The sequence below is a fragment of the Pan troglodytes genome, chromosome X, assembly GCF_028858775.2.
Source record: "Pan troglodytes isolate AG18354 chromosome X, NHGRI_mPanTro3-v2.0_pri, whole genome shotgun sequence".
Lineage (NCBI taxonomy): Eukaryota > Metazoa > Chordata > Mammalia > Primates > Hominidae > Pan > Pan troglodytes.
The window spans coordinates 113,022,677-113,044,182 of record NC_072421.2 but is presented as its reverse complement, the minus strand read 5'-3'; the positions used below and the strand labels follow the sequence as shown (position 1 = coordinate 113,044,182).

Below are 21,506 nucleotides of genomic sequence, written 5' to 3'. Positions count from 1 at the left end.
GGATAATGGCAAATGGACTTTCTTCTTGTACCCTCTCAGTGTCACCAAAAAGAACCACTTTGGTGCTCAAGCACCATGGCCAAGCTGCCCTTTTATTTTCAGTAACAGAATTCTGTTCTCCTGGGAGAAAAATCTCATTGGGTTTCTGATAGTGCCCTAGATACTGACATTCTGCCAGTATAAACAGTCACAGTCAAAGTCTAATGTGCGTGTAACCACTTGTGGAAGAGGCTTAATCTCACCCAAATTATTACTCACTAGTTATAATTAATCCTTCTACCCAAAATGCCATAAGCCTAGTCATTTTTATCAATTGAATCTAAATGGTTACATCAGACTAGAGACTTTGGACTTCAATGTTGATCGTCTGTATTAAGTCAAGGCAAAGTGTTATTTATTTATTAATAGCTCCCCACCTCAGGTAAAGTAAGGGGTTGCTATCTGCTAGATCTAACAGTAAAAATCAAGAATTTGACTCCCAGCCCCCTAATTTTAATAAAAATTTGGGCTCATTAGATCATACCACCAAAAAAAGTCAGCAATATTGGGGGTGGTGTTCAATGAGTAGGCATCCCAAGACAATGAAAAGCTGTGGACTAGAGCCTAGCGATGATTCTGTTTAGACATGATTTCACAATACTTAAAAAAGAACTTATCCCCCTACCACTGTAACCTAGTTGAGTGGTAATAACTTCCTTTTTTTGAGGTTAAACATTTATTATTTCGATCTAAAATTATATTATCACCTCACTTCCACTAGAGGGGTCTATCTACCAGTGTAGTTAACTCTAGTAACTCAGGTGCACCTTAAATCCATTTCCAGCTCATCTGTGCCACAAGGCTAGCCTTGGGGTCAGAACAATGTGCTTTAAGGTTGTTCTAGTTTTCAGGCTCAGAAACGGATGAACAGCAAGAAACTGGAGTGCTCCAGTCATTCAGAGGCTGCTGCAGGAGACAAAGGGTTTTTGGCAAAAGAATACAAAGTCAGAATCTCTTAAATATCTTCTGCCCTAGTTGTTTTCAAGACTGAATATGCATCAACCAGGTCCGTTTTTTCTTTTTTTTTTTTTCAGATAAGCAAAGCTTTTAAACTCCTGACCTCAGAGGCTCCTCTGCCTCTCTTCTATACTCTGTAATATATAATCTGAATAGCCAAATTGCCACGTTTTCCCAGAAGCAACCTTAACTTGGGCCACTTGGGCGGGTATAGGTCAATATGGGAAAGTTGTTTCAGTGTCCTCTCATTATTCTACCAAACCACTGACAGGCAAAAACCCAACCAACTCGATGTATCAAATTTACTATCCACTGTTTTTGTGCATGATTTCTAATCCAGTTAATTCAAAACCACAAATAACTGGTGGTTAATTTTAGTCAAGGGGTTATCTACTACCTTTAAGTAGTTGCCTAAAATAGGGAACAGTTCAATTAGAATATAGGCCAGACCAAGGAAGATGAACAGAGCCTTACTTTTTAACACTATCTTGTGGGATTTAGCTTCAAATCTAGTATTCAGGGACAAAATGAGGCATGAGTAAAAGGATGACTTCCCTAGAAAATAATTAGTAAGATGTTTTTTAAATTTAGAAAAACCATGAGATTGAAGAACAGAGGAGATACATGTCCCAACTCACATATATTTCAATCCCTTATTTTAAAAACAGCTCCTGTTTTTGTTTTGGATAAAAGCTGAGCACCAAATTCCCTTTCTGGTCCCCTCATCCAAAATCCTAGTAGACTTCCTTGATTAGAAGCTAGTTCACACTCCTCCCCACCTTTTTTTTTTCAAACGTAGAGGTGGTTTTTGGAATATGGGCCTCAACCATTACATTCCAGCTTTAAAGTAAAAAGACGTCATGTGACCATCAGAGACTTGGGGCACGTGATTCCAACTGGTATGTGTGGGGCTCCAGCCACTTAGTTGGAATTCACCATGAACTGCATCTCGAGGATCAAGTTTAGGCTCCCCAGTCCATTGTGACATCCAGCAAAGTGGAGTAAGTGCTTGCCCCTCAATGGTTTTTACTTTTCCCTACATTTTCTACCTACTGTTAGCCAGGCTCCCTTCCCTCCTCCCAATCCCTCTTAACAGGCCGGGCGCCCCCAGCATCCCGTCTGTCTGACGCTAAATGGCGAGGCTCTCCAACCCACTTAGCTCCAAGCTCAACCTTCTGCAAAAGTTCAACCTTCTGCACCACTGGGGATATCGTGCAGCTCAGGTGAGAGGCAAGGAGCATCGCATAAGACTAGAGTCAGATGCCATTAACCCCCACTCCACCTCCCGGGCTGGGATCATCTTACGTCCCGGAGCCCGGCGGTCGGAACCGCCAGCACACTGGAGCAGCGACGGCGGCAGCAACTTTGGGACTGGCGAGAAGCCAGGGCGGGGGTGGTCGGCGTCCCCGGGCCTCTCATTACAGCGCTTAAGTACTGCGGGTGGAGAAAAGTAAACACAGGCAAGTGCAGCTGTGCGGGGAAAGGGCGGGGGGGTAGAATATTACCTCCCTCCCGTCGCCCCTTTGCCTCTCCCTCTCCAAGAGTCGGGAGAGGTCCGGGACTGCCGCCGCCCCGACCGCGCGCCCGGGGCCGCAAAGTCAAAGGAGCTGAAAAAAGGACAGGGGGTGTGGGGCCAGGGGAGAACGGAAAGGCACTGTCCTACTAGCCCAGAGATGTTCTCCTACTGAAAGGAAAAAAAGTGCTTACTCATAGGGAGACTAGGTGCGTTCGCGACGCCCTCGCTAAGGACAAGGGAGGGAAGCAGGCAGAAGGCAGGCAACCCAAACCTCGTGCCTTCCCTCGGCCACAGCGCCCCCTCTCCAGAGCCCCAGGGTCGGCTTAAGCCAGCCAGGTCACCCGAGGCGGGCGTGTGGGGGCTGGAGGAGTAGCAGGCTGCTGGCTCCGGGATTTCCTGAGTCCGGGCGGGAGGGAAGGGGGGATGGCAGTAGCTGGAGAAGGACGACAGAGGGAAGTTGTGCGCTCCCTTTCCACTTCGGGGCCGCAGCCGCGGAGGGGAATCAGGGCAAGGGCTGGCGTCTAGGACTCCAGCCCAAGACTGGCAACAAGTTAAGAGCAACTAGTAAGAAAACACCACTTAATACAGTGAAGTGCAGAAAACGTGTCTGCGGCAGATGCTAGTAGGGAAACTCCCCGTCACTCACACCCATTTCGGTTGCGACCGATCGCCCGGGCGCCCGAGGGCTCCAACTGAAATTTATCCGACCTCCCTCTCCCCCAACCCCCGCCCCACGGTGCGCCGCACGTTCCTGCTGAGCTTAACCGAGATGCTCTCCCCGGGACCCACTCCTGCCCACGCCCAGGAAACCCGCTCCCCTAGTGCCCGCCGGCGCCTACAAAGCACTTACGTAAAGTCGCAGAGTCCTGGGTCTGGCCCGACTGCCGCCGACCAACGCACTCAGACAACTTCTGCACCTCGGAATCTTTGCAGCTGTGGCTCTAAAGCCAGCGCTCCCTCCCCTCCTGCCAGCCCCCTCCGCCCCTCGGCCGCCGCCATTGGCTCGGGTGGTGCTAGCAGTCGGCCTGGGAACCAGGAAGGGGATTGGGCCACGAGCCTGTCACATCAACTGGGTGGGGATCCAGGAAAATAGGCACGGGGATGGGCACCCAGGAGGGATAGGGACTGCAACTCTGCTGCAGGGAGAGGAGAATGGTCCCCAGCGCCTGAGTCTCCCCTTCCTACTTGGGCTAAGAAGAAGTTAGAAGTCCAACGTGCCTGGCTCGGAGTACACATTCACACAATCTTGTGGGATTAATAAAAAGATGAAAAAGTTGGGAACAAGAATTTGAATGCCACCTATATAAGTCTATGGGGGAGGGGTACAGTTTCTCCCAGAATCGTGAGAAGAATAACGGCATGTTGGGGAACATTCCTAATTACATCTGCAACAATCAGTCCAGGTGCCAAAGGGTGCAGAGGGAAACATCAGCAATCATTCCTTTCCTTAAGAAGTCAAGGGAGAAGAATATGGGCAGGGCAGGGCCCTCAAGCCTTTGGCCTCATGCCAAGTAAATTGTTAGCCCACATCACCTGGCTGGTATGTTTGTCCATGCGGAGAGGGGTTGAGAGGAGGTGGTTGGAAGTACATTGGTTCCACTCTTTTGACCGGAAATGGGTATCAATTCTCATCAGTCTCCTTTCACCAGAGAAAATTTGGAGACATGTTACTACTCCCCAGACTGCCATTTCTTCTCCTTCTCTGCCCAGGAGATGGCTTCCACGTCATAGCTGACCTCTTTCATTAATACACGTGGAGGTTATCTGCATTCCAAACCTATGGTTCATCGTATATCCAAAATCAACTCAGAGAGCCAGAGTTTGAGGGATTTTGCAGGGTCAGGTCAAGAGACTGACTTGTGGGATAGCTGTAGAAGAAAAAGTCTAAGCCCTTTCCTGTTCCAGTCGTAACCATTTTGTTCAGGAAATGTGTGCTTGGAAAGTTCTGTCAACATTTAAAATTAGTTCAATTAAGTCGCATTTTACATATACCAGGAAAAAACGCTGAGAGGCTTTAAAATGGAATGTTCTTGAAAAGGAACCCCTATTTCATCTGCCATTATGAATTTCCTTAGAGAAATTAATCCGTAGTGAGTGCCAAGGCTTCTTAAAAGGGAAGAACTTGGGGAGTTCATATATTGCCTAAAGGCTAGACTAGCAGAGGACTTGGCACGAGGAAAAAGCCTTGTTAAATATTAATTAATGATTAACCAACTGGAAGAACTTATGAAAGGCACAGGAAGGTGAAAAAGAAATGGGAGGGCAATCATGCTTTCACAAACATTGAATTTCTGTTATGGGAGATTTTCTACTGGTTCAGGTTTGGGCCAGCACAAAAATACTGATTTCAACATGTTGGCGTTGGATTGAACATGGAGTCAGTGCATTGCCACACACATTTACAGTAAGCTCCCAAATGAGATTTCTAGCATTCAGTAATTGGCCAAAGGTTTGGTGTGACTTCTGGAATTCTTTACAAAAAATTTTTAGATACAGGAAATAGGCTTTTTCAGTTTTCTACCTTTTATGGTGTCTGTCGGTCACCGCTGAAGAGCTTCCACCTGCTCTTAAACTTAAAATTACAGACTGAGCAATAGCATGAAGGGACTCTGTAAGCTAAATTTTCCAGTGCAGATATATTTGTCTCAATTACGTTGTATTCAATTTTAGTTTGTTTTTCAAATTCTAGAATTTAAAGTAAAAATATTAAGAATCCTACGTATATGCTATTTACAGTTCCTGTTTTTAATTCAAAAAAGCTTACATTGGTCCAAATGGGGAAGCTCACGCCTGTAATCCAGCACTTTGGGAGGCTGTGCGGTGGGAGGATTGCATGAGGCCAGGAGTTCAAGACCAGCCTGGACGACATAGCAAGACCTCATCTCTACAAAAAAAATTAATAAAATTTTTAAAAAACTTAATAGAATCTATACTTTGATAAAAGTCTTCATTCACCACTATCACTGAGGATGTCAGAATTCAGTCAAGAAATGTCATTTTAATTGAAATGCAATAGTCCATAGTTTCAAAGCTGCAGTGTACCTAGCTGATGGCATTAGTTCTCATTGCCTCAGTAACTTTCCAACAGATAAAACACACCCTAAACACAGAAGCACCTATTTGGATGCTAGCTGAGATTCCTGTTTAACAAGCTCCACTATATAATCCAGGTAGAACTCCATTTTAATGAATACTATTAAGATACCCAGCCAGTTTGATGTAACTAAGCTACCTTTGTGTTGCCCAGAATCTAAAGGATCTTTTCAAATTTAGCATTTTGCTGGAAGAAAGGATCCTCAGGCTCAAAGCTCTTAAACAGCATTTCTTTATAATTTTTCATGCCATCAATTTACCTCATAGAGGATCATTCACGAAGTAACCCAAAGTTGATTGTTTTCTTATCTGTATCAAAAAGCCTGCACAGATGTTTGTCAGGGTTCCCTCCACCTGCTTATAGGCTTTAATTTATTTTGACAGTGACTTGCATAGTGCCTGACACATAGGAGTTCAGTAAATGTTTGCTGAACTAATGGTTATTTTATGTCTATTCTTGTTAAACAACAGCAACAAAAAGCTATTAATATATATAGGATTCTCACAGACCTTGTGAATCAGCAACCTAAGAGTTTTTACCTTTCCTTCCATTTCCAATTTTCGATCCTAATGCCTTTGTAATAAATCACTTAAAGTCAATATCACAAAATTTTGAAAACCATTTATTCTTCCTGTCCTCCGCTGATATCATAAGAAGGCGCCAATATCTCTCTTAGATTTTTTGTCTGTCCAAACTACTTTTCTTTCCTCCTTTTGATACGCACATCCCCCTTTTTCTTGCTCTTTATCCTATTGTTCTGCCCAACACTCTCCCCAGTCTAGCTCACAATGTATTATGTGTACATAGTCTAAAATTTTCCCTGAAATTTTCCTAGAGTAAGTTGTCAGTTTCCTCTTCTATCCATTTTTAATTCTTTATTCTTAACATGTCATTGCTGGTTTGAACTTTTTTTTTTTCCTTGAGACAGAGTTTCACTGTTGTCACCCCAGCTGTAGTGCAACGGCGCAGTCTCAGCTCATTGCAACCTCTGCCTCCCGGGTTCAAGCGATTCTCCCGCCTCAGCCTCCCAAGTAGCTGGTATTATAGGCACCTGCCACCACACCCGGCCGATTTTTGTTTTTTCAGTAGAGATGGGGTTTCACCATGTTGGCCAGGCTCCTCTCGAACTCCTGACCTCGGGTGATCCACCTGCCTTGGCCTCCCGAAGTGCTGGGATTACAGAGGTGAGCCACCATGCCTGACCACTGGCTTGAACTTTTTATCCATTTTTTATTTTATTTTATTTTATTTTATTTTATTTTATTTTATTTTATTTTTTTCTTCTTTTTCCTCACCCCGTCTGGGATAATTTTTATCAATTTTTTTAAAACCTCCTTTCTGTAGTCTATTAAAAAATGATTTTGCTGCATAAACTTTATATAAGCCAGGAATAACTTAAAGAATCTTGATCAGTTCAATACTAAATCATTTTTCTAACACACCTAATTGTTTTCTCAGTCTCTAAATGTACAATTGTGTACTAATCTGTTTTAATTAATTGTATTTTATTTTATCAGATTATTTTCAAGGAATTATCCTTTTTTAAATCATCTTGTTAATTCATGGATAATTCTATTCCATGTTGTGATATTTTAGGTTCTTGGATTGATCCTAATCCCTCTTTTTATTCAGTGTGCTGTGAGATGACATTTTTATTAAAATTAAGTATGATTTTAAAGGTTTCTCTCATACTTAAAATATTTGGCATAGAGGAAATCTTGGAAGACCTGGACAATTATTAATTTTTTTTTGATTCATAGGATACAGATTTGAACAGTTATTACCACTGTTTATTAGTGAAGTGTTTTTATGTTTCCAACTCAAAATGTACACATGTATAGGACATGAATATTAATAGTGAATAGGCAATTGTCAAATATTTTTCAAACCTAAAGATTATTATGAATCTGAATGCCTGCTAATGCAGGCCAACTATCTTACACGCACATTCACATAAAGAAATTACTCTGACATGTCCAAGCTTATTTCAGATTTTCACTTGTTAAAAAAAAATAATTATCAGTATCTGAGAATAAGAAAATTAAAAAATAAAAAACAAAAAATTAATTGAAGTCTCTTTAATAGGATTAGGACATATTTAATCAGTATGGACTTTATAATATATAGATTTAACAAAGATCACTATCATCACTGGAAATGCTCAAAATTAAAGTGTCACCCTCCCCCCTCCCGACTTTCTGGGTGTTAAATATCTAATTAATCAATCAGATAACTATTATAAGCAACATAGAAAAAGTATGGTCTCAAAACACAACGAATTAATAGTCTAATATTAATTCAAGATCAAAGTCCACATAACTGTAATAATGAAAAAACAATTCAGGATAGAATATATAAGAAGCACCGTAGGTAGGCTGAAAAGAATGAGAATAATAGGGCTAAAGCAGTTGTAGAAGGCATCCTTTGTGCAATGGAACTTGAGCTAGGCTTGACAAAGATGGGTAAGACTTGATATAGGCAAGTAGAAATGAAAACCATTTTCATTCCTAGGAAGTGATAAAAGAAAAACTTCAGACAAATTAAATTTAACATAGTTTAATTGAGCAATGAACGATGGGGCAGCCACCCCAAACCAGACTAGGTGCAGAGAGACTCTGGTGCTGCCACATGTTCATAGAGAATTTATGGACAGAAAAAGAAAAGTGACATACAGAAAATGGAAGTGGGGTACAGCAATAGCTGGATTGGTTACACCTTGGCATTTGCTTTATTTGAACTCAATTTGAACAATTGGCTGCTTTTATTCGCCAAAACTCAGTAATTTTTACAAGTGAGGGTTACAGTGTGTTTACACATCTGTTTAGGTTACAGTTCACTATGTATGGAAATACTTTTTTTTTTTTTTTTGGCAGGGTCTCCCTCTGTCACCCAGGTTGGAGTGCAGTGGCACGATCATGGCTCACTGAAGCCTCAATTTCCCAGGCTCAGGTGATTCTCACACCTCAAGTCTCCCAAGCAGCTGGGACTACAGGCTCGTGCCACCACACCCAACTAATTTTTTTTTGTGGTAGAGACGCGGTTTTGCCATGTTGTCCAGGCTGGACTTGAACGCCTGGGCTCAAGTGATCCACCTGCCTGGGCCTCCCAAACTACTGGGATTAGAGGCCTGAGCCACCACACCCAACCAGGCTAAACTTAATTTAACATAAGAAAGCAAAATGGGAGCGCTTTAGGTAAGTTTCTGAGTTTGGGCTTTCTTTCCAGGCTTCTACTTCCTTATCTGCAAAAGAAAAACTGAGGATTTGCCTACCACAAAGGTGCAGTGATAACATCAATGGGAAGGAAGATTGCTTGGGATCTCACTAACGTGAGATTTTAAAGATTTTAATTTTAAAAGAGAAAATATATTTTTTTAACACTTACTTTAGTGATTAAAAAGACTTGTGGGCTGGGCTCATGCCTGTAATCCCAGCACTTTCGGAAGCCGAAGTGGGTAGATCACTTGAGCCCAGGAATTTGAGACCAGCCCGGGCAACATCGCAAAACCCAGTCTCTACAAAAAATACAAAAATTAGCTGGACATGGTCGTGGTACATGCCTGTAGTTCCAGCTACTTGGGAGGCTGAAGTTGGAGGATCACTTGAGGCTGGGAGGTTGAGGCTGCAGTGAGCTATGATATCACCACTGAACTCCAGCCTGGAAAGCACAGTAAGACCCTGTTGAAAGAAGGAAAGAAAAGACGGAAGGAAGGAAAGGAGGAAGGAAGGAAGTAAGGAAGGGAGGGAGGGAGGGAGGGAAAGAGGGAAGCAAAAGGAAGAAAGGAAAGAAAGAAAAGAAAAGAGAGAGGGGAACATCACACACCGGGGCCTGTCCTGGGGTTGGGGGAGGGGGGAGGGATAGCATTAGGAGATATACCTAACGTAAATGTAGAGTTAATGGGAGCAGCACACCAACATGGCACATGTATAGATATGTAACAAACCTGCACGTTGTGTGCATGTACACTAGAACTTAAAGTATAATAATAAAAAAAAAAGAGAGAGAAAGAGAGAGAGAGAAAGAGAAGGAGAGAGGGAGGGAGAGAAGGAAGGAGGGAAGGAAAATAAAAGAAAAGACTTGTGAATCTTTCTTGTCTTACATTAATTAAACTGCCAAGTTACAGAAGGTCTTGCTTTTAGTTACAGTAATTTTGTTTGTCCGGTTTTTTTTTTTTTTAATTTAATTTAATTTAATTTTTTTTGAGACGGAGTCTCGCTCTGTTACCCAGACTGGAGTGCAATGATGCAGTCTCGGCTCACTGCAACCTTCCGACTCCTGGGTGCAAGCGACTCTCGGGCCTCCTGAGTAGATGGGATTACAGGTGCGCCACCACACCCGGCTAATTTTTGTATTTTAGTAGAGACTGGGTTTCACCATGTTGGCCAGGCTGGTCTCAAACTCCTGATATCAAGTGATCCACCCATCTCCCAAAGTGCTGGGATTACAGGCATGAGCCACCGTGCCTGGCCAGGTTACAGTAATTTTGACAGTTGCTTTAGTTAGAGCCATAATAATCCTTCCCTCAATGAGATTTACGTAATTAATTGGCACATATCACATTTTGCTTTTAAGGAAGTATTATTAATAACATGCCTGTAACTTACACAGAATTTAAGGTAGGTGAGTGCACTAGCACATACAACTTGATGTTATCATTTTGTGTGTCTGGGCTATAAAGCATTCTTTTTGGTGAAATATTCAACCTCAACCTTTGTTAGAATGTAATTTGAAATATTGGAGGCTTCCTATGAAAAAAGTCTTTTAAACATATACAAACAACCCTGCAGAATAAATTGTAGTGCACATTTTAAAATTTATAAGGGTTATCCATAATTCTCCACAGCACTAGCCAGACTTCTAAAGAAACAGTCATGTCCAGTCTATTGCGTTTAACTGATTTCTGAATATGTGAGGCCAAATTTTGGTGAATTTATGAGTGTCTACCTGCATTATGTGTGTGTGTGTGTGTGTGAGAGAGAGAGAGAGAGAATATGATCAGATATTTAAATGCTATAACTGTTTATTCTACCAAGAATGCTTATAGTTAAATATTTGGGTCTGTGTTTACTAAGTATGCAAAATAATGACTTTAAAAAGAGATTGACAGTGTGACACCATGGATGAACCTTGAAAACATTATGCTAAGTGAAAAGAGGCCAGTAACAAAAGACTACATATTGTATAATTCCATTTATATAAAATGTACAAAAAGGGAAAAATCCATAGAGACAGAAAGTAGATTAGTGGTTGCCTAGGACTGGGGGTATGGGCAATTGGGGGGAAATGAGGAGTGACTGCTAGTGGGGTTCCTTTTTGGGGTAACGAAAATATTCTAAAATAGATTGTAGTGGCGGTTGCATAACTATATGAATAAATTTAAAACTATCGAATTGTACAATTTTAATTGGTGATCTATATGGTATGCGAATTAGATCTGTTACTTTAGGCAAGTTAAAATTAACAGAATTTAACTGAGCAAGAAAAACAAAAACGATTCGAGAATTAGCCAGCTCCCAGAATCAGAACAGATTCAGAGATTCTGGGGCTGCCCCATGGTCAGAGGAGATTTATGGACAGAATCAGGAAAATGACATACAGAAAACAGAAGCGAGTGCAGAAACAGCTGGGCCTTTGCCTTATTTGAGCAGGGTTTGAACAGCTGGCTGCCTGTGAGTGGTTGTTTAAGTATGGCGGCTGTGATTGGCTGAGACTCAGCTATTGTTATAGAAGCCTACTCCTAAATTAGGTTTTCAGTTTGTTTACCTACTAAGTTAGGTTGCAGTTTATACTTAAGAATTCGAGTGTACAAGTACAAAGACTTTCTCAGGCCAAATTTTAGTTTAACATATCTCTATATAGCTGCTATTCAAAAAGAGAAGGAGATTGACAGAATTAGGCTATTAAGCACAAGGAAAACCATACTAATGAGGATATGATATGAAAAGATCTGTAATTGCAAGGAAGAAACTAAACTCATGCAATCAAAAGGGCCTTGGGAGATAAATTCATCCACTTCTTGGTTAGCATGTTCCCATTTTTGTCACTGTCACTGAAAGAATAACATAGTGCTTTAACTTACTACAAAAGAGATGTAAATTAAACATTACAAAAAAAAAATTGAAACAAATCAAATCAGCCAGAAACAGAACCTAGGCAGTAAAAGGTGACCTAGTGCTTCTCTGATACTTTTAAAAAGGTTTGAATTACCATATGACTAAATTGGTCGAGGTATTTAAATCATGCCACAGTTTTCATAAATACTTGCGGTTATAAAGATAATTGGACATTTGGTTTAAGTAACCAAGAAATTCCTTAGGAAGTGTCACAGAAGGTTTCAGGATAAGAAGTTTCATTCTGAATCAACACACATCTCTTTGATAATTCAGAACCAATAATGTTTTCACTGGTTTGTTTCTTTATCAATGCCATAGATTCACCTGAACAAGGGTGAAAATAGAATGTAAAGTTGTTCATTCAGGGAGGCATTCCCTTTCATACACTGAGCAACATTATCATAGCTTAAATCCCATTTGGTGGTTGGAATAGGGTAGGCCTAAAACTATGTTTAATTAAGGCTTTATAAAAAGTTTTAAATATTTGGGAGTCCTCTGGAAAGGACGCCACGTGAAATGCGATCATATGCCTAAGATTATCCTAAGTCAGAAGTTAGCAAACTTTGCCTGTAAAGGGCCAGATAGTAAATATTTTTGCATACAAGCCATACAGTGTCTGTTGCAACTACTCAACTCTGATGTTGCATTATGGAAGCAACCATAAAAATTAAATAAACAGGCTGGGCGGGTGGCTCACGCCTGTAATCCCAGCACTATGGGAGGCCGAGGCGGATGGATCACCTGAGGTCAGGATTTTGGGACCAGCCTGGCCAACATGACGATACCCCTCCTCTACTAAAAATACAAAAATTAGCAGGGCATGGTGGTGCATGCCTGTAATCCCAGCTACTCAGGAGGCTGAGACAGGAGAATCGCTTGAACCCCGTAGGCAGAGGTTGCAGTGAGCTGAAATCGTGCCATTGCACTCCACCCTGGGCAACAGAGCAAGACTCCATCTCAAAAATAAATAAATAAACAAACAGCCGGGTATGGTGGTTCATGCCTGTATTCCCAGCACTTTGGGAGGCTGAGGGAGGCGGATCACTTGAGGCTGGGAGTTCGAGGCTGGCCTGGCTAACATGGTGAAACCCCGTCTCTACTACACATACAAAAAATTAGCTGGGCCTGGTGGCTTGCACCTATAGTCCCAGCTATTCTGGAGGCTGTGGCACAAGAATCATTTAAACCCAGGAGGCGGAGGTTGCAGTGAGCCGAGATTGCAGCACTGAACTCCAGCCTGGGCGACAGGGCAAGACTCTGTCTCAAAAACAAATACATATAAAATAAAAATAAAAATAAAAAAAATTAGCCAGCCACGGTAGCACGTTCCTGTAGTCCCAGCTACTCGGAAGGCTGAGGCACGAGAATCGCTTGAACCCGGGAGGCGGAGGTTGCCGCGAGCTGAGTTCGCATCACTGCACACCAGCCTGGGCAACAGAGCCAGACTCCATCTCAAAAATAAATAAATTAAAAAATAAATAAAGCCGGGCATGGTGGCTCATGCCTGTAATCCCAGCACTTTGGGAGGCCAAGGTGGGCGGATCACGAGGTCAGGAGATGAAGATCATCCCTACTAAAAATACAAAAAATTAGCTGGGCATGGTGGCGCGTGCCTGTAATCCCAGCTACTCAGGAGGCTGAGGCAGGAGAATCGCTTGAACTCTGGAGGTGGAGGTTGCAGTGAGCCGAGATCACGCTACTGCACTCCAGCCTGGTGACAGAGCAAGAGTCTGTCTCAAAAATAAATAAATAAATAAATAAACAAACGGGCATGATGGTGTGCCAATAAAACTTACAAGAACGGACAACAACAGTTTGGGTTGTCAGGCTGTAGTCTGTCGACTCCTGTCTGGATTACTGTTCTTGCTCCAATATGATCTTGTCATCCGGATGGAGCTGTGTTCTCAAGGAGGTATTTAGGAGTTGGTTTATGACTGATGATATGAAACAGATTGAAATTAGCACTCTTTCATTATTACAATCTTAGGTCTTCACAATCTTTCATACCAAGCAACTGATGGGATGGCTGTCTACTCTGTCTTCTTTTTTGCCTTTCAAATTTGAATGTAATCACAATGGCCGAATTTGCGGGTAGGAGGGAGTGAAGAGGAATAAAATGGCAACTACTATAACTACTGCTTATTGAGCTTCTTCTAGGCCTTGTACTAGAAACTTTATATACATGATCTCATTTAATGCTAATAACTATCTCATTAACGAAAGCATTATTTTTCCCATTTTCAGATGAGAAAACTAAGATTTAAGGAATAAGTAACTTTTGCCCAAGATCATTTTGCTGGTAATGCAGGAGCTGAGATGTCTGAGTGTGTGGGATGATTCCATCTCTTGTCTGACTCTACAGTTTGTGATTAGAACCAAAGGATTTTACAGGAAGCATTCACTGTACTTTTATCTAAAAAAATAAGGCAAAGGAACACTATTAATGATTGCACCTTTCTTCTCACTTCCTTGAAAAAATGGTTGGCTCGCTGGTGATAAATCTCTTAGATAAGCATGTATGTTTTATTACATGCTATGGTCTGAATGTTTATGTTCCCCCAAAATTCATATGCTGAAACCTAATTACCTAGATGACAATATTAGAAGATATTGTATTAGAATATATGGTATGAGAAAATAGCAGAAGATGGTATTAAAAGGCAGGCTTAATATATCCAATTTTCGCTTTTTTTTTTTTGAGATGGAGTTTTGCTGTGTTGTCCAGGCTGGAGTGCAATGGCACAATCTCAGCTCACTGTAACCTCCGCCTCCCAGGTTCAAGCGATTCTCTTGCCTCAGCCTCCTGAGTAGCTGGGATTATAGGCACGCACTACCACGTCTGGCTAATTTTTGTATTTTTGGTAGAGATGGGGTTTCACCATGTTGTGCAGGCTGGTCTTGAAATCCTGACCTCAGGTGATCCACCCACGTTGGCCTCTCAAAATGTTGGAATTACAGGCATGAGCCACCGTGCCTGGACTAATGATTTTTGTACTTTTAGCAGAGACAGGGTTTCACCATGTCTCCCAGGCTGATCTCGAACTCCTGGCCTCAAGTGATCTGCCTGCCTCAGCCTCCCAAAGTGCTGGGATTACAGATGTGAGCCACCATGATCGGCCAATTTATCCAGTTTTTTTTTTTAGAAAATACATGATTATAGCCCAACTTATTCTACCTGATAAACTCTGAATTATGGGTCACATAAACCATTTTAGAGGGGTAGTTTTAAACCAATTAAATTTATTCTAAATTTAATGTGTTATAAAAAGCAAAACACCCAAAGCATATGGCTGGCATTTCATTCAATTTTACTTAATTTAGGGTCTTTTGAAGCATCAAATTTTAAAAGTAAAATAATTTGATAATTAAAACCATGGGATATTTGTATTAGAAGGAATATTATAGACCACTTCCCTCACAGTACAGATGAGTAAAACTGAGCCCTGCAACAGCAAAATGACTTGCCCTAACTTTGCTTTTTCAAGTCCTTTTATAAAGTTACTTTAACAGGTGGCCTTTTGAGGATTATAATTTTCTTTTTATATATTTCCTTTTTAAATGTGGCTTTGCAAATATACTACATAATGATGCACTTCAGAGACATTTCCCTAACGGATGTCATGTAGTAGGGTGGAGTCCCTTTCAGCTGTCAGTGTTCTATAGAAGTGACGTCAACAGTAGGGTACTGGCTCAGTAGGGTATAAGTGTGTTTCAAAGTCTTGCACCTACGCAGAAGTATAGGGCCAGTACTGGACTGACCAAGGTCAGGAACCTTGTCAACCAAAGGAAATGAAAAATCCAAGCCTTAAGGATCTAATCCAAGATAAGGGGTTGATGAGGAAGCAAGGTAAGGCATAGAAAATCTGAATAGCACCTCAGTGGAGAGATGATTTGTTAGTTTTGAGACAGTACCCCAGACAGATCACAGAATGCAAAGATTCTTTATTTGAGCTGCTCCTTGAACCTGCTGTCTAATTAATAACTCTGATTGTAAGAGACATGAAAGTCACTCTATTATTCCTTGGGAGGCTGGAGTAAATTATTCACATCATTAGGAACAATTCGATGTCTGCAAAGAAGTCCCTTGTCAGGTAATTCTGCCACACAATGGAAAGGCTTCATTTGCTTTGCTTCCTTAAGTCTCCTTTCTCCCTTACCTGATCTTTGAGTATATACGATCTTTTTGTTCTGTTAAAGGAACAGATCCTTTCTTTTCTCTTCATCAAAGCTGATAAATAAATTGCAGCTTTTTAATAACCTTTCCAATTTCTTTTTTACCTTCATCAAAGCAGGTACTGCTCATTAAAATGGCATAATCGCTCTGGATTAGTGTGAATTTCAGCTTTTACAGAAGAGAAATCCCACAAAGGAGAGAAGCATAGGTAACAGATTGCAAAGGGTTGGCAATACTTCCCTTAAATCTGAATGTAAATACCAGCCTCTCCTAGCTCCCAGCAACGTATACTTATGTATTGGAGCTCCCCAGATGCACAGAATGGATGTGCAAGATGAGAACCAGTTGTCAAGGATTCTTTCTTCTTTTGAATTTCTCTTGCAATATTTAAAATAGTAATATGTATCTTTTTTTTTTTTTTACCAGAAATGATTCAGAACATTAAGGTCTTTCCTGTGCCTTGTTTTCCATTTTGAATTAAATATATTATTTTTTAAAAATGAATCAATACCTTCATTAACATTTATATCAACCCATTTTTTTTTTTTTTTTTGTGGAGGAAGGAAAAGGCTCTGAAGATTTGGAACAGCTCAGCTTCCAAAGTGCAGGTCAGAAAATTGGGCTAATTGAATGCTTATCAGTAGTACTGTAATTTTTTCCAGATGCCTTATAGCATTTTATAAATAATTAGAAATAAGAGTTTCATTTCTAAAAGGGAAACTGATACATAATTTATAATGTGTATGAAAGCGTAAAGTATTATATAAATTCAAGAAATACACAGATTTTTAATTATTTAAAAATTATATAAAATGAAAGTGCTATGCTCATAGCTAATTTTTATATTTTCACTTATTCCTATTATAAACCATCAAATTAATTGTAATGCTTTGGTACTCCATGGAAAGTATTTGCTTAAACAGTAACATCTACGAACTTAAAACCAATATCTTAAATCTCATTGCAAGGTACAGTTCTTTTCCAGGATCCCTAAAATAGGTAATTTCAATGATTGCCCTGAAGGCTTTATAGAAATACCAGGAGGCCAGTAGGTGGCTCACGCCTGTAATCCCAACACTTTGGGAGGTGAAGGGGGAAGATTGCTTGAAGCCTGGCGTTTAAAACCAGCCTGTGCAGGAAAACGAGACTCCTGTCTCTACAAAAAATTTTAAAAATTAGCAGGGCATGCGGCCAGCCACCCCGTCCGGGAAGGAGGTGGGGGGGTCAGCCCCCTGCCCGGCCAGCCGCCCCATCCAGGAGGGAGGTGGGGGGGTCAGCCCCCCGCCCGGCCGGCCGCCCCGTCCGGGAGGTGAGGGGCGCCTCTGCCCGGCCGTCCCTACTGGGAAGTGAGGAGCCCCTCTGCCCGGCCAGCCGCCCGGTCCGGGAAGGAGGTGGGGGGTCAGCCCCCCGCCAGGCCAGCCACCCCATCCGGGAGGGAGGTGGGGGGTCAGCCCCCCGCCCGGCCAGCCACCCCGTCCGGGAGGTGAGGGGCGCCTCTGCCCGGCCGTCCCTACTGGGAAGTGAGGAGCCCCTCTGCCCGGCCAGCCGCCCGGTCCGGGAAGGAGGTGGGGGGGTCAGCCCCCCGCCAGGCCAGCCGCCCCATCCGGGAGGGAGGTGGGGGGGTCAGCCCCCCGCCCGGCCAGCCGCCCCGTCCGGGAGGTGAGGGGCGCCTCTGCCCGGCCGCCCCTACTGGGAAGTGAGGAGCCCCTCTGCCTGGCCAGCCGCCCCGTCTGGGAGGGAGGTGGGGGGTCAGCCCCCCGCCCGGCCAGCCGCCCGGTCCGGGAGATGAGGGGCGCCTCTGCCCGGCCGCCCCTACTGGGAAGTGAGGAGCCCCTCTGCCCGGCCACCGCCCCGTCTGGGAGGTGTACCCGGCAGCTCATTGGGAATGGGCCATGATGACAATGGCGGTTTTGTGGAATAGAAGCGGGGGAAAGGCGGGGAAGGGATTGAGAGATCGGATGGTTGCCATGTCTGTGTAGAGGGAGGTAGACACGGGAGACTTTTCATTTTGTTCTGTACTAGGAAAAATTCTTCTGCCTTGTGATCCTGTTGATCGGTGACCTTACCCCCAACTCTGTGCTCTCTGAAACATGTGCTGTGTCCACTCAGGGTTAAATGGATTAAGGGTGGTGCAAGATGTGCTTTGTTATACAGATGCTTGAAGGCAGCATGCTCGTTAAAAGTCATCACCACTCCCTAATCTCAAATACCCAGGGACACAAACACTACGGAAGGCCGCAGGGTCCTCTGCATAGGAAAACCAGAGACCTTTGTTCACTTGTTTATCTGCTGACCCTCCCTCCACTATTGTCCTATGACCCTGCCAAATCCCCCTCTGTGAGAAACACCCAAGAATGATCAATAAAAATAAATAAATTAATAAAAAAAAAAAAAAGAAAATAAAGAGTGTAATTGCCAAAAAAAAAAAAAAAAAAAAAATTAGCAGGGCATGGTGGTGCACACCTGTAGTCCTAGTTACTCAGGAGGCTGAGTCAGGAGGATCCCTCAAGCCTAGAAGTTGGAGGCTACAGTGAGCTGTCATAGAGCCACTGCACTCCAGCCTGGGTGACAGAGCAAGACTCTTTTCTTTCTTTCTCTTTCTTTCTTTCTTTCTTTCTTTCTTTCTTTCTTTCTTTCTTTCTTTCTTCTTCTCCTTCCTTCCCTCCCTCCCACCCTCCTTTCTTTCTTTCTTTTTTCTTCTTTTCTTGCTTTCTTTCTCTTTCTTTCTTTCTTCTCTCTCTTCCTTCATCCCTCTTTCCCTCCCTCCCTCCCTTCCTTCCTTCCGTTCGTCCTTCCTTACTTACTTTTTTTTTTTTTTTTTTAAGACAGAGTCTCGCTCTGCGTCTCAGGCTGGAGTGCAGTGGTGTGATCTTGACTCACTGCCACCTCTGCCTCCTGGCTTCAAGTGATTCTCGTGCCTCAGCTTCCCCAGTAGCCAGGATTACAGGCTTGTACCACCATACCTGGCTAATTTTTTGTATTTTTAGTAGAGACAGGGTTTCACCATGTTGGCCAGGCTGGTCTTGAACTCCTGGCCTTCAGTGATCCACCCACCTCAGCTTTCCAAAGTGTTAGGATTACAGGCGTGAGCTACCATGCCCAGCCTGAGACTCCTACTTAAAAAAAAGAAAAGAAATATCGTGAAATCACTGTTGGTTTGTACTGCTTAAAAATTCAATCTTAATTGCAAAACACTTCCTTTTATTTTGTAACACTACTCAACACATTTATAGATCATTTAACAAGATTTAATTTTATAGGTAATGAGTTTTCAAGGTATATGCAGATTTTGGCAATGTTTTCTGGAATAAGAAAACATGGAACTCTCCAAACACAATATAGTTATGATTCAACATGAAAGCTGTCGTTTTTATTTCGTACTCTTCTGCATATTTGCTTCAGACAGCTGTTCTCTTATCATTGGTTGGGTCCTGGTATATTGTCTGGAAAGCAAGGTGATAAATATTCATGACTTATGATGTTTTAAAGTAATTGCAAGTAAAAAATGATTGCATTGATAATCGATTTTAATTCCTTTTTGTTTTGTTTTGTTTTTCCCCCTCCACATTATGGGGTCATAAGTTTTTAAAAACTTAAGTTATTATTGTACCTATTCCAGGATCTTCTCAGAAAGGCAGGAAAAAAGGAATTATTTCTTTTTCTAAAATCAAATGCAAATGATCAGATATTGAAACATTAACATGCAAATTAGTGAAACATTCCACAGATTTTCTGCAGCTGCTCCTCACCCCCTCCCTCAACTCCCACATTCCCTTATATATTCTAGCCACACCAGATATTTCATTATTTCCCAAATTTGCCTGTATACCTATATAATCCAGCTTGGGAGAGTGGAATTGAAAACATGTGTTTAGGAGAGAGTCAGAATTTGGTTTAAATCTGTGTTTATCTCTTACTATCTCTGTAGCTTTGGAAAAGTCACTTCATCTCTGTGTGCCTTGGTATCTTCATGGGAAAATTCAGACAATTGGCACCTCAACATAGTGCTAGGTATATAGCACATGCTTAATAAATTGTTATTGAGTGAAGGATAAAATATAACATATAAACCACCTAATACAGTGCCTGGCACATACTACTGGTAAACAGTAACTCATCATTTACCCTCTGTTCCTCTCTGAGGCCTGCTCTCACATTCCTTTTTAATCTAGCAGATACCTAACTATCCTTCAAGTCCCACATCAAATGGCATATCCTTGGAAATGATTTCTCTAACCCTTCCAGGCAAAGCTAATGCTTCTAGGTCTGCATTCTCATAACATCTTTTTTCCCCCCATCCAGGACCTGTTGTGTCCCTCAAGGAAAGAGAGGCCACCATAAGGCCAATCTGAGTTCCCAAAGGGTAAGGGAGGAGACCACCCCTCATATTGTCTTATGCCCAATTTCTGCCTCCAAAAAAAGAAAAAGTAAAAACTAAAAGGCAGAAATGAAATCCACAAGTAGACAGCCCGGTGCCATACCCTGGGCCTGGTAGTTAAAGATCGACCCTGACCTAATCGCTTGTGTTATCTATAGATTACAGACATTGTATAGAAAAGCACTGTGAAAATCCCTATCCTGTTTTGTTCCGATCTAATTATCGGTGCATGCAGCCCCCAGTCACGTACCCCCTGCTTGCTCAATCAATCATGAACTTCTCGCGCAGCCCCTTAGAGTTGTGAGCCCTTAAAAGGGACAGGAATTGCTCACTTGGGGTGCTCTGCTCTTGAGACAGGAGTCTTGCTGATGCCCCCAGCCGAATAAACCCCTTCCTTTTTTAACTGGGTGTCTGAGGAGTTTTGTCTGCGGCTCGTCCTGCTATATGTCTTGGTTCCCTGACCGGGAAGCGAGGTTATTGGTGGATGGTCGAGGCAGCTCCTTAGGCGGTTTAAGCCTGCCCTGTGGAACATCCCTGCTGGAGACTCCGACCAGCCCGAGCGACCCGGATCCTGAGAGCGCTCCCGGGTAGGCATTTGCCCCGGTGGGATGCCTCACCAGAGCAGTGTGTGGCAGGCCCCCATGGAGGATCAATGCAGTGGCTGAACACCAGGAAGGAACAGGCACTTGGAGTCTGGACATCTAAAACTTGGTAAGACTAGTCTTTGAAACTTGCCCACTCCATTTGAGTGGAAGCGTGGCCTGATCACCCACGGCGTGCCTTTATCGGCACTTTGATTTTGGTTTTGGTTTTGACTTGGTTTGAATTGCTTGACAGGATTGGTCTTGGGAACTTGCCTACTCCATTTGAGTGGAAGCATGGCCTGATCACCCACGGTGTGCCTATACCGGCATTTCGGTTTTTGTTTTTGACTTGACTTGGATTGCATGATACTTTGGTTCTGGTTTTGACCTGGCTTGGATTTCTGGATACTCTGATTTTGGTTTTGATTTTGGTTTGGTGCAAACTGCAAAAGTGTGTGTGTGCTCTTTTTTACCCGTTCTTTGTTTTGTGGTGTGCGTGTGGTGTGAGCATGGTGTTTTGTCTCGAAGAAGCATAGGTCAGGCACAAATAAGCCCACCCTACTAGGAACTATGTTGAAAAATTTCAAAAAAGAATTTAAAGGAGACTATGGAGTACTATGACACTACGAAAACTTAAAACTTTGTGTAAGA

At 42.5% G+C, this 21,506-nt stretch overlaps 1 protein-coding gene across 2 annotated transcripts in view; it reads right to left on the bottom strand.

Annotated features, from left to right (window-relative positions):
- The window catches only part of PLS3 (plastin 3), an 89,536-nt gene extending 85,981 nt beyond the window's left edge, over positions 1-3,555 (bottom strand). Inside the window, exon 1 of one of the 2 annotated variants that reach the window (XM_016943366.4) lies at positions 3,363-3,555. The gene's annotated coding sequence lies outside the window, so the exon portion shown is untranslated. The remainder of the gene's footprint in view (positions 1-3,362) is intronic. The other variant, XM_016943364.4, reaches the window with a different exon arrangement.
- Positions 3,556-21,506: the final 17,951 nt, after the last annotated feature.